The sequence below is a fragment of the Gorilla gorilla genome, chromosome 9 (assembly GCF_029281585.2).
Source record: "Gorilla gorilla gorilla isolate KB3781 chromosome 9, NHGRI_mGorGor1-v2.1_pri, whole genome shotgun sequence".
NCBI lineage: Eukaryota > Metazoa > Chordata > Mammalia > Primates > Hominidae > Gorilla > Gorilla gorilla.
The window spans coordinates 117002886-117021612 of record NC_073233.2 but is presented as its reverse complement, the minus strand read 5'-3'; the positions used below and the strand labels follow the sequence as shown (position 1 = coordinate 117021612).

Here is an 18727-nt window from a genome sequence, read left to right as displayed (position 1 = left end):
GTGGATCTGCCTTTCCCAGCCCACTGACTCAAATGTTAATCTCCTTTGGCAACACCCTCACAGACACACCCGGGATCAATATTTTGTATCCTTCAATCCAATCAAGTTGACGCTCAGTATTAACCATCACAGCTACTATGGAGAACAGTATGGAAGTTCCTCAAAAAACTAAAAACAGAGTTACCATATGATTCGGCAACCCCACTGCAAGTATATACCCAAAAGAAAGGAAATCAGCATATTGAAAAGATATCTGCACTGCCATGTTTTGTTGCAGCACTATTAACAATAGCCAAGATTTGGAAGCAACCTAAGTGTTCATCAACAGATGAATGGATAAAGAAACTGTGGTACATATACACAATAGAGTACTACTCAGCCATAAAAAAGTGAGATCCTGTCATCTGCAACAACATGGTTGGAACTGGAGGTCGTTATGTTAAGTGAAATAAGCCAGGCACAGAAAGAGAAACATTGCATGATCTCACTTATTTGTGGGATCTAAAAATCAAAATAATTGAATTATGGAAATAGAGTAGAAGGATGGTTACCAGAGGATGGGAAGGGTAGTGTAGGGTGGGGGAAGTGGGGATTGTTAATGGGTATTAAAAAATAGTTAGAAAGAATAAATAAGGCCTAGCATTTGCTACCACAATAGGGTGACTATAGTCAATAATAATTTAATTGCAAATTTTCAAATAGCTAAAGGAGTATAATTGGATTGTTTGTAAGTAACACAAAAGATAAATCCTTGAGGGGACGAATGCCCCATTTTACCTGATGTGATTATTATGCATTGTATGCCTGTATCAAAACTTCTCAGGTACCCCATAAATATATACACCTAATATGTACCCACAAAAATTAAAATTAAAATTAAAGTATAGCCACATTGGTGTGTACTTGCTGAATATCATCCCTGCTTTGATACTTCCTAATCTGGGGACACTTTAGCTTCCTGAGAGTATCTCAGGCACGAAATGGAAATCCTGAGGACTCTCTCCAAGGTTGTCTTGAGGATTCAATGAGATCATGTATATGTGAGAAAGAGGCTATTCCTGCTAAGACACAATAGGTGTTTGATAAACGGCAGCTGAATGAAAGAGTGAAAAGAATAATATTTGTTCTCCCTTCCACACAAAATTTTTAGGAAGAATAATTGAAATATTGGATGTGAAAAATTGTTTCATGTTCACCCTACAATTCTGTGGGTCATGGTTATTATTTATTTATTATATATTTATTTATTACATCCCCTAGTAACACTTTTCCAGTAACTGTTCATGATTATTGAGACCCTAACCCATAAACCCTGGACCCCATACTTCAGAAAATCTGACAATGCCCTCCACGCCAAGTTTCCAAGTGCCTCTGCTCCAATCGTATCTCTAAGTGGTCAGTGTTTGAGAGCCATTTGTTAGAGTACTTGAACACTGTTTCTTCACCCAACCTCTGTACCCCATAACAGGATTGAGGATCCTCTCAAGAGCCAGCAACTAGTGTTTAACTGCCAACAGGAAAACTGAGTGAACGATCATTAAAATTAGTGTGTGTGCCAACAGAGCGAGATAAGCCAGCTATCTAAAAAGCAAGCTCACCGTGAACTTGAATGTCTCTTACCCTATCTGCCAGGTAAATTACTGTAATTTAACACCTAATTGTTACATGAGAAGGATTGTTAAAGATTAAGAGCTATTTAGGATTTGCCACATGGAAGTAAGAAGTATTTACCATCATCAAGAAGGACCTGTAACCATTCACAGATGGATAAGATGAGACCCAGAGACATCATTTGCCTGAGGCCATATAGCTATTAAGTGGTGGATGACTTTGACCTCAGAGAACCCATACTCTTTCCAGAACGCTGAAACTGTCTCCCACTTGACATCTTAGCAAATAAATGCAGTGAACAGGTAATTAAACACAAAAAGACTGTCTGCTGCTAGGAGCAGTAATCTATAAAAGTAAAGCCCTATATTTTCAAGTGAAAGGTAATTGCCAGAAAGTAAGATTCTAGAGACTCCTAGGACTGAGGCTTCAGTAAAGATGGAAAACTCAGTGGTTTACTTAGAGACAAAAACAGCCCACCATGTTGCAAAAGACTCTCCAGAAGAGAAGTAAGTCCTTCTTGCAATGGTCCTAATATGTGTGTGAGCCAAATGATGAAAATGCTTAGGCTCCAGGACGCATTTGTTCATCTCTGCCCCAGGATAGTCAGCCATGTACCTTACTCTAGGAATCCAAAGAGGGCTCAGCTGGCAAATAGTAACAATAACAGAGCAGCTGGACCCAGATTCAATCCTGGGAGCATCTTTCCTCCAAAACATTTAATATAGCAGTTCCCTGCAGAAGGCAAAAATGCATGCAATCCTTTTCAGGTCCTTGTACCTGTTCTCTTTGCCTGGAATTCTATTCCCCTAAGTATTTCATGTTTTCCTATAGTCTGTTTGTGCAGCTATAACAAAATATCTCAGACCTGGCACTTTTTATACAGCATAAATTTATTGCTCACAGTCTGGAGTCTGGGAAGTCCAAGATCAAGGTACTGGGAGGTTTAATGTCTAGTGACTGCCTGGTCTCTGCTTCCAAGATGGCACCTTGAGCACTGCTTCCTCCAGAGGGGACACTGTATCCTCACATGACAAAAGGAACAGAAGGGCAAAAAGACCTAGCCAGTTCCCTGAGGCTGTTTTTACAAGGCATCAGTCCCATCCATGAAGGCAGAACCCTCACAGCCTAATAACTTCCTGAAGGCCCCACCTCTTAATACTGTTGCATTGAGGATTAAGTTTTCAACATGAATGTTGAAGGGACACAAACACTCAAACCACAGCACCCTCTCTTACTCAATTCTCTACTCAGATGCCTCCTCTTCAAAAAGGCCATTTGAATCATCCTACCAGAAAAAACCCTCCTGTCACATTCTACATTTTTACTCTAGTTTGTTTTCCTAACTCTCACCAATAAATATTTTTTAAAAAGTAAAAGCAAAGCTGGCCTTGCCTGCCTCCATGACTATACATGTGCTAAGGTAAAGATGTCATAAAAACAAATGCCTAAAACAGAAACTAACAAAAAAAAAAAATCTGTCTATAAAGGAGATTTTTTTGCTATGTTCAGCATCATTGTATACAAACATTTTGGGAGCCAACCACTACCTCACCCTTGTACCCCAGCCCTCAATGGACAGTGTCAACAAAATATTATAAGAAGGGCATGCATGATGAGAGATCCTACAGTGACCACTTTGGAAAATACAATCTGCTACCACAGTGTCTTCTAATAGAAGTTCCTAAGCGTTAAAGAGCTGAACAAATACCTGTTTCACAAGTAAGCAGCTGCTGTGAGGTGGTGGAAAGAGCACTACACTGAGATTACAAATTCCTGTGTAATCTGACCTCTGCTGCAAATTCATGTCTCTTCAAGCCTGCCCAGCACTCAGGCTTCATCTCATGCTGTTTCCCTTCTCTGAATGTCTCTGCTTCCTCTTCTCTACCAGATGCGGATGGAAAAGCTGCCCTGACATCACCATGCCCACATGTAATCACGAAAAGATGCTTTCAAAGGCTTGTTGTGACACTGAGCTCATTGCTTCTTTCTTCCTTCCTTCCTCCTTTCCTCCCTCCTTCCCTCCCTTCTTTCCTTCCTTGTCCAGACTTTTTACAGTCCCAGGCACTACCTTAGGAGCCACATAAAGGGGTGGATTTATCATAAAGCTAATGAAAATGAAGATTGAGAGCCCTTCGCTTGCATGTGTCCCTTCTAAGACCTGGAAGGGCTCTAACACTGTGTTCAAATGTTGTGCTGGTTTGCTAGGACTCCCATAAAAAAAGACCAGAGACAGGGCGCCCTAAAAACAATAGAAATTTATTTTCTCACAGTTCTAGTGGCTAGAATTTCGAGATTGTGTTGTTGGCAGGTTTGTTGCTCCTGAGGTCTGTCTCCGTGGCTTGAAGGTGGCCACCTTCTCACTATGTTCTCAGGTGGCCTTTTCTCTGTGCATGAATATCCTTGATATCTCTCCCTCTTCAGGGTCCCACCCTACCAGCCTCAGTTTAACTTAATCACACCTTTGAAGGCCGTATCTCCAAAAATAGTTCCCTAATTAGGGATTAGGGCTTCAACACATGAATTTTGGGGTGACATAATTCAGTCCATAACGTATGTTTCTACAATATTGCATAATTAAAATGATTTAACATCAATCAGTTAAGATCACTATCTCTTTCCAGTCTAACCTCCACCCAAGTGTTGGAGTCAAAGTAAGTCATTCTGGGGATTTAGCCAAGGCGAAGTTGAGCTGTGATACATTTAGTTCGTGCTTAGTGGGATTTGGTTAACTGGGAAAAGTAATTACAATTCTATTCCCTATAAATTATAAAATTATTGTTACATCAAAAGACAAAGAGTACATAGCCAAAAATTATATGGAACCTACATGGATGGATGGATGGATGGATGGATGGATGGATGGATGGATGGATGGATGGTTAAGGGCTTGAGTAAGTCAGTTAATCTCTACATACTTCAGTTTCCAAGCCCTTAACCATCCATCCATCCATCTATACATCCATCCCTCCATCTATCCATCATGTGATCATTTTACCAAAGCATCCTATGGAATAATAAATTTTGACACTAGCTGTATAATCTTTCATTGCCTTTCACATTTTGTTTTATGTCATTGTTCAATTTTTAGCTCTATGTTTTATTTGTCCATCAAGACTTCATATTTCTTAGACTAGGACTCTATATTGTACATCTTTTTATCCCTGATATCTAACAGAGCTTTACATACAGTAGATGTATTTTCTGAAAATAGTGATTCTGGAAATGCTGATAAACAGTGCTATAGGTACTTATTGTTCTTCTTCAAATCAAACTAACAATCTAAAAAGAAATAATGAGAGGCAATACCACGTAGAGGCTAAGATCATGAGCTCTGGAACCACACTGCCTGCATTTACATCCCTTTTCTGACAACTGTTAGCTTTTGTAAGCTTCTCAAGCTTTTATCCTCTCTACACTTTCATCACCTCATCTGTTATGCAGAGATAAATAACAACACCTACCTCAGGGAGTTTTTTCAGGGGCTAATATATGTAAACTACTTATAGAATGCCTGACACGTGGCAATTACTCAAAGTATGCCAGCTGTTATCATTACGATGGGCATTAAGACATATTTGCAAGTGTGCCTTTCCCACTTTGCTGCCAAAGGTCTGCATACTTAAGAGGCTGAAGCAAGAGGATTATTTGAGGCCAGGAGTTCAAGAAGAGCCTAAGCAACATAGCAAAACTCTAACAAATATTTTTTTAAAAATTAGCCGTGCATGGCGGTATGCACTGATAGTCCCAGCTACTTGGGAAGCTGGGGCAGAAGGCTCCCTTGAGCCCAGGGATTTGAGGCTGTAGTGATCTGTGATTACATCACTGCACTCAAGCCTGGGTGACAGAGCAAGACACTGTCTCAAAAAAAAATAAAAAATAAAAAAATAATGAAAGTCGTCTGCACATCCCCAGTGGAATAGGGGTTGATGTTGGGAATCACAGAGCCTTTTTCAATTCCCAAATTCTTTACAAAGACTTTGAGTACGCAGTGATGGGGCAGAACTTCCTAGACAACTCCTGGTGTCCGCCTGACTGCCTCTTTCCCGTGGGCAGCTCACTTGACAACTTATTTGCTTTTGCCATGCTGGTTTGTGTGGCCCGTTAAAAGTTCAGTTTCTCCTGCCTTCTGCTAATTCTTCTATAATTTGACAAATAGATCACTATGCACCCATCAGGTTCTAGATGCTGAAGACACAAAAGTGAAAAAGACACAGTCCTCAACCTTAAATAGCTCACAGACTAGGTTGGGAGACAGATACATACATAACTCCCTAGAGTAATGGGGTAAGAGATTCTATAACGGGGTGAAGGAAGCACTTTGGGAACAGAGAAGAGGGAGTCAAAAAGCCACCATCACGATCTGCCTTAATTCCTAAAGATCACAATTTCATGGTCATCTTTAGGGGCCTTAAAAGGACAATGAAATAGTCAAAACCAAAATATACTAAAAATTCTAAATCCTAACTAAAATAAATCGGAAGAATAATTTTGCGTGGAGATCATCCACAAATCCTTAGCCAAGGGCTGTGCCGCAAACATGCAGGGTGAAGTTCCACAAAGCCTAGCAGGGTGGTGGTTACAGACTTAAACATGGAGCAAAGGTACTAGAGGTGACATAATTCTGGGGGATACTGGAGTTCTGGCCCAATCAGAACAGAGAGACTTGTCAACACCCCAGACATTCACTATGACTCCAGAAAAGTATAGGAGTAAATACCATGCCTTACAGTAAAGGTTAATTCAGACAATACTGGCCAATAAAGTAGCAGTAAACACATATGGTATTTTCAATTCAAATTTAACTTAAATTTAAAATTCATTTCCTCAGTCTCATTAGCCTCGTTTCAAATGTTTAGTATCTAAATGTGACTGATGGTAACCATATTACAAAGCAGAGACAAAGAACACGTTTATCACTGTAAGAAAGGTTTATTGAATGGCCCTACTGTAAGAAAACTGAAAACCAAGCCTTAGAGAAGATCAAGAAGAGCCAGCCAAAAATTATCTATCTCAGCACCTTTTAAAGAAAGATAACATAGGTTGTCTTTCTAAGTATCATTGTAAGAGCCTGGATTATGTTGTCTTTAGCATACAATAAAACAATTCTAGACATAGAAAGCAGGAAAATGGACCCTAATCAAGGGGGGAAACAACTACTAATGAATACAGACCCTTAGAAAACCTAAGTGTTGGAATTTTCAGACAATGAATTTAAAACAGTTATCATAAATACATTCAAGGGCACTAAAAATATAGTCATAATGAGTGAATAGATTGAGAATCTTAAAAAAATGAAAACTATTAAAATGAATAAAACATATTCTAAATTATAACATCAGAAGTGAAATATTCTGAATTATATTCTAAAATATACATATTCTGAATTATAAATTATATCTGAAATGAAATATTCTAATTATATTCTAACTTATAAATATTCTAAATTATAATATCTAAAATGAAATATTCACTCAATGAGCTCAACAACAGATTGTAAATGACAGGAGAAAAGATCAGTTGGCGGGGCGCAGTGGCCCATGGCTGTAATCCCAGCATTTTGGGAGGCCAAGGCGGGCTGATCACGAGGTCAGGAGTTTGAGACCAGCCTGGCCAACATGGTGAATTCCCTGTCTCTGCTAAAAAAAATACAAAAAAAAATTAGCTGGGCATGGTGGTGGGCACCTGTAATCCCAGCTACTCGGGAGGCTGAGGCAGGAGAATTGCTTGAACCCAGGAGGCAGAGGTTGCAGTGACCCAAGATCATGCCACTGCACTTCCGCCTGGGCGACAGAGCGAGACTCCAACTCAAAAAAAAAGAAAAAAAGAAAAGAAAAGTTCAGTCAGCTTGTAGACATAGCCCTAGAAATTAACTTAGTCTGAAGAACAGAGTAGGGGGAAAAATCCTAATCGTAACGAATGTAAGTATTCATGTTTCTTGTTTCTTTTCCTAAAATTTATATTTAATTATTCTTTATTAAACTTGTCAAATTTTTAACATGTAAACCAGGCAAGATCTGCCACACGTATTTTCATTTATCCAAATGTACCATCACAATACTGTCAACTCTTAATGACTAAAAAGCTGATTTGCTGAACAAAATGAAATCTTCAGCCAATTTAATCACTTTTTGTTTTGCATTATCTGTCTAAACAAAAGCCACACTCAAAAATATGATAGATTTTCATCAAATTTGGAAACCTTCTAAAGAATATCAAAATCCTGTTGATTTGATTCACAGGTCATTTGGCATTTTAAAATAAGATACCTGCTGCTAAGATTTCAATAAACTATATCTTCCAGGCTTCTTAATGTGTTTCAGTGAAGCATGTTAGTGGGTAAAAGTTCCAGAAATGTGTTCCTTAATTCAATAAGTATTGATTGAATATATAGTATGTGCTAGAAATTATGCTGGGGATGCAGAAATGAAATAGGCATGATCCTTTATTATACTGAGTGAAGATCCTAACTGATAGAATCATTAGAAATAAAGAAATAATTTTAGGCCCTTTGTGGGTCTCCCAAGATTGAGGAAGGAGGTAAGTTGCACAAAGTACCATCAATGAAAAGAGTAATACAAACTTCATTAGGAAGAAAGGTCTAGATTGAGAAGGGGCCTCCTAATTATAGATCAGACAGAGACTTCACCTACAACACCAGCAAACCCAACTTCAACTTCTAAAGTGCTTTGAGGTTACTTTTTGCACCTGACTAGAGGTGGGCTAAAGAAGCAGCAGTAGATTGCAACATGAAGACTAAGAGATCCTAGGGTGATTAACTCAGTCAGGTCCCAAGTGAGCCAAATAATCCAGTGTTCCTTCACTTAACAATCATCCTTATATATATTAATTTCTGATTTTGTCTGAAGAAATTAGACATAAAAGGGGAACTTAATCGTTATCAATAAGCCAGTTACATATTAATGTAAAATTTCCATAGTACATTTATAATACAATTGATATAATGATATCAATGGGACATACACAAAAATAGTGTTTAATTACTTTATTAAAGCCTTTTACAGTACACTGAATCTCAGTGATGGAAATATTTTACTTCACCTCACTCCTGCACTGGGAATCCTAGATGCATATATATAAATGTACATTAATATACAATCCTAATACATAATATATTATTGCCACTATTTGTGAAGTCAAAAATTGTCACATTTACATAAATACTCACCCCATGTTTATCTACTTGGTAAGCCCTTGGGATCTTTAGTTAAAATAGACATTCATACAAGCTCTAACCCACCACTTCTGATCCCAGTCACCACCATCAAAACTAGCTACTCTATGGATTAATCAAAACACCACTAACTTTAAGCCTGGGCTCTCTGACATTTTGGCTAGCACTCTCTCTTCTTGCATCACACTCAGCCCCTGATTAAGGGAGGAGCCAGAATGTAGGTGTCCAGTGTGATCAGTCTGTAAGAGACACGTCAGGGAATATGTGCAGGAACTGTGGTATCAGTTTCCACACACAACTACATATGGGCAAAATGAATATTGGTTCACCTCATATAGAGGTGAGCAGTACCCTTAAGTGAAAATTTTAAAAGGTATCCCTCGCCGGTGCTGACCTCTCTGTGTTCACCATTTCTATCATTTCTAGTAGAAATGAGAAATAGCTTGCCTACACACATAGGCAGGAAAAAAAAAAACACTTTCAAAACTTTCAAAATATTTTGAATAAGACTTAGCAAGTATTTCTATGCAAATTACTTCTATCTTTAGTGAGTCTAAGTGACTAAAGCCATCCAATCATGAGTGATATAAAAACTGAGAAATGAAAGATAAAATAAATAAGTTAAAATGTTAGGTTGCATTTGGTGCAATACATATGACAAGCTGTGCATATGCCCCACATTTTAAGCATAAAAAGAGTTAATGGGACACCTATAATTATCACAGCACAAATAATTTTGGACATAAAGGAAGAGGCATAGAAATTTCATTAGCAAAAAATATAAAAATATATATATTTGTTCTATTTCCTTATTTAAATGTTAAACTAGTATTTTTAACATATTGATTTAAAGGATCACTCAATTATAAGCCCACCTGTGGCACCCACATGTATCAGTTCACCCAGGCTCTGGTTTATTCTGTTCTTCTCTTAAGGTTCAAACAAATTGAGAAAAAAAACACAGAAGGCAGGAAAACAAAGGTAAAAAAAAAATTCACTTTTTTTTAAAATATCGACTTTTTTTTTCCCCGTTAACTGATAATGCTGTTTGGACAACATAACTAAATTCTGGGCCAAGTGGCCTTTCTAATATCTCAGCCCTGAATTAATCCTATGTACCCAGACACTGGCAGAGCTGGATAGTATAAGCCTCACCCAAAAGCAAAATGCTCTTAATACTAAATTAACCTCATAGCCAGAAAAGAATAAACACTTCTTTCAGAAGAAGGATCCAAAGAGAGAAAGAAGAGGCAAAAATGTATGACTAGTTACTTTTCCCAAGCTCCTCAGTCATAATTTTGTTCTACTACTATTGGAGACATTAAGCGAGATGAGAAAATAGCCAGGATTGTTAATCTACAAAGTCATCCCACCTGGAAACAAGAGGACGGGGGGCATATTCCTCCCCTACTCACTGGCACTGCTATTAATAGCAATCTACAATCTGCCTCAATTTCTCCACATAAGTTGTAAATATCTCTCATTATTATAAAATAATGTAAATTACTTTTATCCAAATTCAAGTACTAAACAGATCCATACAACAAAATATGTCAGTGGAACTTCCTAGGATTATGGTGAAATTATATATGGATACACATATACTCTACAAGTATATGTACATGCATATATCTGCTTTCTATATCTTAGCAGAGTGCTTGGCATTTAGCAAGTGTTCTGTAGTGTGGTAACTTATTACCCCTGTTTTTCCATCTGTAAAATGACAACAATAATATCTTACATTTCTGGCACATATCAGGTATACAGTGAGTGATTATTATTATTGTCTTAATCTTGCTCAAGATAAACGTAGTTTTTTCCATGCTCCCTCTGAGAAGGATTGCCATATTTGGGGCAAAAGAAATGGTTGTCTCACTTGGAAACAGGAAGATGGGGAAATATTCCTTACAATCTAATACTCATTAGTTATTTTTTAATAAGTCTAAATGTGACCTGGGTATGGGCATTTTTAAAAGCTTCCCAGAAGATTCCAAAGAGCTGCCATAGTTAAGAACCACTGCATTCATCCCACATCCGAACAAATGAGTGGGAGAAGATCAGAAATTGGTCCCATCTTCACAAGTTCAATCTCCCAATGCCACTTCTTGCTTGCTTGTGGATTCTTCTGGGGCCACTCTAGCTTTTTGTCCTCTAAAAGCTCTGCAATGGTTTGTTGCAGTTCATCAATTCAACTGCAGCTGAAAAATTCAGTCTGTATTCCATTTCCTATCACAAATTTGCCCAGCCATGAAATTTAATGCAGCTCATCAGAGATTCTGTAATGCTATTAAATAACAACATACAAATACTGTACACCATTAATAGGATACCAACAGTAAGTGCCCCCAAAGTTAAATATAAATTATCTTAAATTATGAATTTTCTGAGAAAAAAATTACTGTTAAAAAAATGAATCTTTTTGCAAGTTTAAATTTGAAATCAGATTATCTTGCCTTTTCAAATCCAAAATCCAAATAATTTAAAATCCATAATTAATCTCCCTAGATTTTAATTCTGCTCAGTCTCAGGTAGGAATGTTATACAATGCCTGGGTAGATTTTGAGTTTTTCAGTAGCTGCTGCCTGGGTTCTTGTCCACCGTGTGAATTTAGTTTTTTCAGACCCTCCCAAGTTAGGTTAAATGACAGGCTTTGCATATGTTCCACTTCAAAGGAATCAAAAGAGTTAACAAGACACGTAAACTATCACAGCACAAGTCTCATACTGTTAAAATATAGACCCTACAGCCGCTAATTCCTTCATTCCTACATCCCGAGATCTGAGTAGTCAGTGTTACCTCACCACAGCAAAGACTCAGGGCTATGAAGGGAAGATGAGAAAGAGGCAAAGATCTCTCAATTCAACATCATCAGGGTACCAGACAGTCTCTGCCAAGGTTAGCAGGACCCCATCTGTGCCTTTCAAGCCCTTCAACTCAATGGAGAGAAAGCTTCCATTGCCAGGTTAATTTTGACACGATTTACTGTACCTACTGGGAAATCTACCCTTGTATACGTTCTCTCCAAGAGTGACATTTGAGACGAGAGGAATAATTCTGTTACCGTGAGGTTTAGAGATCTGCAGTGATGACAGCATCAGCCCACAGATGTTATTTGAGGTGCTTTGCTTCTTTGCTTCTCTGCATATTTAAAAACCTCTCAATCTTGCTTTTTCTTTAGAGTCCTATGCTTGAGGATTTGTAGGCAGGTTAAGGTAACCGGTAAGAGTAGCACCTCGGAAGCTATTACTAGCCTTACACTGAAGCTGTAAGAGGAGGGAACTGTAGACATAGAAGAAAAATGCAGTCGCTGCCAAACTGCAGCTTGGCAGGGAGGGAGCCAGGGAGTGAATACCTCAGCCTCCCCTCCTCCCACTCTGGGATCCCTGCTGGGCCACACTCAACCAGATCTGGAGAGCAAAGCAGTCTGCAAGCAGTCTGCATGAGAGAGCAGGCTGCACCTCCAGAGGTACAGGCCGGGGCCTGGAAAGATGGATGGAAGATCTGGAGAAATTTGTGAAGAATACCTAGCACTGCCCTTCTGCTCCATTTCCATCTGTTCTTCCCCTATTCCTTTCAAGAAGGCTCCATTGAGTTTCCAATGGTTAAACCCACTTCTTAAAGGCATTCCTTTCTAGTCTAACACAGCTAGTGCTAAATTATTCCTAGATTCTTCCTGTCTTCTTTCGTTTTACTTTCCCTTCAATTTCTGGCACAGACAAGATTTCAGAAAATTCTTCAGATTTTCTCTTGCACGTTCTTAATCAAAACACTCTGGGTCTACCATGGTCATCCACTGTACAAACCAACCTTCCCACCTTTAAAATCTCGTGGAGTTGGATAATCCCATTCAGGATAGGGTCTCCATCAGGTCAACACAGGCCTGGATTTTATCTATTATTATCTATTTTATTTATTATTATTATCTATTTAATACTCCTACTTTCCCTGTGCCTTCTCTTTATGTATGAATTCCACACGTTTCTTGGGTATGTTCCCTCAACGTGCACGTGATGGCTGTGCCACGTTGGAGCTTTCCAAATCATGCCTTTTCCTAATATTCTCTCAAATGTTCCATAATCCCCTGGTATAGCTGACCCAATCTGCAAGCTCTAAGAGACTGTTTTTCAGTCATGCTTGGCTTCCAGCATCTTTTGAGAAGTAATTCCAGGCTTTTTCCTTAAGACATTGCTTCTCTTACTTTTGTTGGACCCCAGTCACTATTTCTGATTTAGTAACATCTAAAATGGTTTCCTCTTAACTCTTGTACGCTGTTGGCAGGAATGGAAAGTAGTACAGCCACTATGAAAAATAGTATGGAGGTTCCTCAAAAACTAAAACTAGAACTACCATATGATCCAGCAATCCAATGCTGAGTACATATCCAAAAGAAAGGAAATCGGTATATGTATATCAAAGAGATATCTACACACCCATGTTTATCACAGCACTGCTCACAATAGCCAAGATATTGAATCAACCTAAATGTCCATCAGTGGATGTCTGGATAAAGCAAATGTGGTATATATACACAATGGAATATTACTCAGCTACAAAAAAATGAAATCATATCACTTGCAGCAACATGGACAAACATTATGTAGAACATTATGTTAACTGAAACAAGCCAGGCACATAAAGACAAGTATCACATGTTCTTACTTACATGTGGGAGCTGAAAAAACTGATCTCAGAAAGAGTAGAATGATGTTTACCAGAGGCTGGAAAGGGTAGGAGAGAGAGAGAGAGGTTGGTTAATGGGCACAAAAATACAGTTAGACATAAGCAATAAGCTCTAATGCCCAGTAGCACAAAAGAATGACTATAGTTAACAATAATTTATTGTACATTTCAAAATAGCTAGAAGATTTGGAATGTTCTCAACACAAAGAAATGATAAAGTTTGAGGTGATGGATATATCCCAATTACCCGAATCTGATCATTACACATTACATGCTTATGTCAAAATATTGCATGTACCCCATAAATATGTACATTAGGTATCCATTAAAAATGTAAATAAAAACTGTTTATAAAATAAGTTTTAAAAAACTAAATAAAACCATTTTCACTTTTATAAAACCCTGTTAAGAATAATTACACCCAGGCATATCTCATTTTCCCTTTCATATCTGCCTATATGAGCTTTAAAACATCAAAAAACAAACAAATTTCTATTTCTTATTTTCTAGTTTAGTTTCTAGATTGCAACACATCTCCTAAAAAAATCTTTTATTACAATTTAATCATATTTTCTTCCATTATTTTATTTTGTTTTCTCCCTTCCTTCTATTCTGATAGTAGTTTGAAATATATTTCTCAAGCTCCTTTTGCTCCTCTTTGATTTCCTGAGTTAATTTGATTTCTAGAAGCTGAGAATTCCACGCCAAAGGCTTTATAGCCTTTGGATTTGAAATCATTTCATCAAGAAAATTTTCTACTTTACTTCTTTTTGATGGCATATTCTCTGCATAATAAGGAGTAATGGCATTTGTTTATTCCTAAAACCTGCTACTATTTTGTGGGCCTCAGAAATCCAAAGTCATGGTCAGAGTTTGTATAACTAACAAATTGTAGCAGAAGCTCTGGGGTCCTCATGCCACATCCCCTCTGCAGCCCATTTGATTTCAACACAACTGAGTGGCACAGTTCTGGCATGTTGCCAGTATTCCCCCTCAAACACTTCCCAAGGCTTGTCTGCTTCAGGCCCCCCTCCAAAGCCTGAGAAGGCCACTCAGTCCTTGTGCCAACAAGCAAGGGGCCTGCTGTCAATCCATGGGGAACAGGGCACAGCAGATAAGTAGCCCAGCTTGCCATGCTCCAGAGACAACCTTAATGCAGTCTACTCAATTCCCAGAGGGTTCTTGTTGTCCATGGTGAAAACCAACTCCATAATACGCCCTTTCTTGCTTTCCCTTTCTCACTTACCCCATCCTCTCACTTTAGCTTCCTGGGGTCATTTCAAAATCAAAACAAAAAGGAAACAAAAACACCGTATCTACACTCAGTCTCAACTCAGCTCTTGGAGGAAAGCAAACTAAGACACAAAGCAAGCCTAGAGACCTCCCAGTGAGGCAGCATCACAGGAGTCACTTTTTTTTTGGAGACGGAGTCTTGCTCTGCCGCCCAGGCTGGAGTGCAGTGGCGCCATCTCGGCTCACTGCAACCTCCACCTCCCTGGTTCAAGCAATTCCCCTGCCTCAACCTCCCGAGTAGCTGGGATTATAAGAACATGCCACCTCGCCTGGCTAATTTTTTTGTATTTTTAGTAGAGACAGGGTTTCACCATGTCGGCCAGACCGGTCTTCAACTCCTGACCTCAGGCAATCTGCCTGCCTTGGCCTCCCAAAGTGCTGGGATTACAGGCATGAGCCACCACACCCAGCCAGGAGACACTCTTAAGACAGAACACTTGTCTAAGGCCATACCACCCTGAACACACCTGATCTCAGAAGTTAAGCAGGGTTGGGCCTGTCTAGTACTTGGATGGGAGACTGCCTGGGAATATCAGGTGCTGTGGCCTTTAAAATAAATTATAAAAGACAAAGAACACTAGAAATTGCTCTGCCCCCATTCCCTTTTGTCCTTGAGCGCAGTTAATGGAATTTGAGGCAGCCAGTTCGATAGCAGATGAGTTAGGCCTGGCATTAACAATTCACAGCTGGAAACCTCATATACACACTAGTAAGGTCCACATGGAATTTAGGTACCTTTGTAGAAGCACAGCAAGAGGAGCAAAAAAAATTGTTCCCGGAACTCTACCTGTTTCAAGGTAAGCCTTCACTGAGATTCAAAGACTCTCTTTTGATGATTAAATCCCTCTCTCAGCCTTCCCTGCAATACTAAGACAAGCCACAGCCTTGTTCAAGGTCAGCTGTTTTTGACCTCTCAGCTGGGCATCTGTTAAGGCCCAAGCAGCAGCCCCGTTATACACAACGCTGTCTGTATAGAAAACCACACTTTCCTATATAAAAATATCCTTTTGCCTGTAGGCAAAGCCGCCATAATCTGCAGTGAGCCACCAAGATCATTTTCCCATGTGGTTCCCTTAATTAAGCCCAGGGCCTAAGCCACCTACAAGGCCAGGCCTACTAGAAGCCAACTACACAGCAGCAAAAACTAGCCACACAGCCAAATACAGGTCACTGCAGACTGACAGGGTGAAAAGCCACCAGCCTAGGCTATATCCGTTATTTTTAATCCCCAAACTGGACACATTATCTCCTTTCCGAGGTCCCCAGTTCATGTACCATTGTTAAGAGTTTGGGGAATCAATAAATTATCACTTTTTTTTAAGTCAAGTTCAGAACTGACTAAAGAGATAGATATAGTGATCCGGCAGATGGAGATTAAAATATTATCTTGATTACTGGTGAAGCTGTTTGCAGAATGTAGCTTAGGTTACCACCAAGGGGGTTCTCTAACATGTAACCCTGGAATTAAACTGAAGTAATTGCAGGGGCAGAGGGTTTAAGCTTACCTGTCACTGCATGGCAGAGGGAAGATTAAATTCCAGCCAAAATGCCACTTCTCCTTCTCTCAAAAGGAGTGGATGAGGGGCAGAAAGAGGCCGGGAATGCTACTCTAGGTAATCTGTCCACAAGAAAATAGGAGGAATGTTCTTTCCTAGCAGCTTCCTCTCTGCCTACACTTCTTATGTTTGGCCAAATGCGGCTATCAGTCTCAGCTCCACATCACTGCCTTATACCTGCACCCATCAGATAGAGAATGCCCCTAACCGTGTTCATCTCATTCACCTCTGTTTGGACAGAGCCTCACTGCAGAACATGTCACAAGCCACTTGTCAGACTTTGGATTCTCACCCTGGGCTCAGGTGTCCACCCCAAACCAATGAACTATGGCAAACAAGGAAGCGCAGCAAAGGGCTGAAGTCTGTGACATCTAGGACCACTTCTGTGGTCAGGGACTGTGGGAGAGGCACCAGTCAGAGCTGTCCAGAGCAGATTTCAGGGTGGACTTACTTCTGCAGGGTGCATGATGCTGCACCCCCTTGCTTCTGACTCTGCTCTTGGACTGACTAAATAGTGTCCCTGTGCCATATCAAGTTAGCCTTCTCCCTGGCGCCTCCCCTCAGGGCCTACGGTCAGTGGAGCAGTCCTAGGTAAGGCCTTCTCCTGTTATTCCTAGTATTTCAGGATTCACTTCTCCCACCACCTCTCAATTGCTATCACAGAGTTAGGTCAGGTCCTTTCACCAAAGACCATGACAACCAACACAATCATCTTACCTCTGCTCCCGAAAACTCCTACCATACATAGACCACATTCTATGCCTTCCTGTTGAGAATTTGTTGTAGAACTCAAGAATCTTTCAGATTTCCAGCACAGAATCAGTATCCACTTAAATTTACAGAAAAATAATTGGTTGGAAATTATTTTGACCCCCAACTACACGGCAGCAACATTTTTCAAGGGCAATTAAATTTTAAGGACTGACTCTTCTAAACTGGAAAACCGATGTCCTGGCTCCTAGGAGGCCATGCAAAACAGGAAACTCAGAGCAACCTGGTTGCATAAGGATAATATGGTTAAAACTACCTTTACACAGCAATTAACCGCATCACAGAGGGCTGCCCTACCATAAGGTTATACCAGTCAAACTCTTCCAGTTAATCAGGTAAGAAACCAAGAAGAATGAATTACAAGGGAAAAAAAACTAATCAAAACTATTCAACTCTGTTGAAAAACAGTCAAGTCAGTCAACACTGAACTTGATTACCAAGAGTCACCTAGTGGTCACAACACCACGGATTCCAACTTTTCTCCACTCCTGGCATGTTCTGGAAGTATCATGTAGACATTGCCCTCATGTCCCTAGATGCAGAGGAGAACCTCTCTCACTACAGAAAACCAAGCCAGGGAGCAGGAAAAGGGGAGAAGTAAAGGATTTCTAATATCAGCCCTCCCTTAGGCCATGGGAATGCCCAGCAAGCTAAGACCTCAGGAGCAATAATGGTAGCATTGTTGGCACAGTGAGCCTCATGAGGGACAGGGAACATCTGGGCCTGTGTTGAGTCACATGAGAGCCCTATAGGGACATAAAGTGGGGCAAAGAGTTGTTTTGTTCCTCGTTGTTGACAACTTTGGGTCACCCTGAGACCACAGCAACATCATAGCAGGTCCCCTAAACCACAAAGCATATACGTGGATCAGTCTGCAGCCAAGCTTGCAGCCCCCACAGCACTCTCATGACTCTACAGAGGTGACCACCACGTGGAGTTCTCGGACCCGACCCCAGGCTCTTTGAATCAGAATCCACATTTTAACAAGATCCCTCGGTGAGGAGCTTTCCCAGTAAAGTTTGAGAAGCATGGCTCTGCTTCTCAGACTCAGATTGAGAAATGTGGGTGAATAGGGGAGGAGGACAAAGAAAAGAACAGAAAGAAAAGCAGAGATAGAAGTATCTGTAAGAGAGAATCACTCTGGTTTTCAGTGAGTTGAAACCAAGCCTGCAGGAGGGGCTAGGGAGAACATAAAACTTGCTTTTGATCAAATCCTGGATCTGAGAAATCTCCACCTTTGGTTCAAAGGGTTCCTCAGTCCTTGTGTGAATTTGATAAGCTAGGATTTCTAGGCAGAGATCAAAACATTTCACTGCATTCTAGGAAGCCAAATAAAAGCAAGTAAAGAAATGGTAGCTCTGAGAAAATCAAACAGAACAAACTAGAAATCCTATTTCCATCCTTAGGCGCTTGCTCAGGCCACCCTCGTTTTGCCACTGCAGGATGCTCTCCCACCTCCTCCACTAGCCCTGTGACTCTGAGTGGGTCCCAGTCCTGACTCCTTCATGTACGAGCTGAAGACACACAGAGCACTACTCCCAGTAGAAGGATCAATAATTGTAAGCAAGAATTTAACACACTAATTGGTTCCTCAAAATCTCACTTAATGATAAAGATGTCTCTT

The 18727-nt window shown here is 39.9% G+C and overlaps 1 pseudogene; it reads left to right on the top strand.

Annotated features, from left to right (window-relative positions):
- The first annotated feature begins 15215 nt into the window (after positions 1-15215).
- LOC115936315 (uncharacterized) lies at positions 15216-15324 on the top strand (annotated as a pseudogene).
- The last annotated feature ends 3403 nt before the right edge of the window (positions 15325-18727 follow it).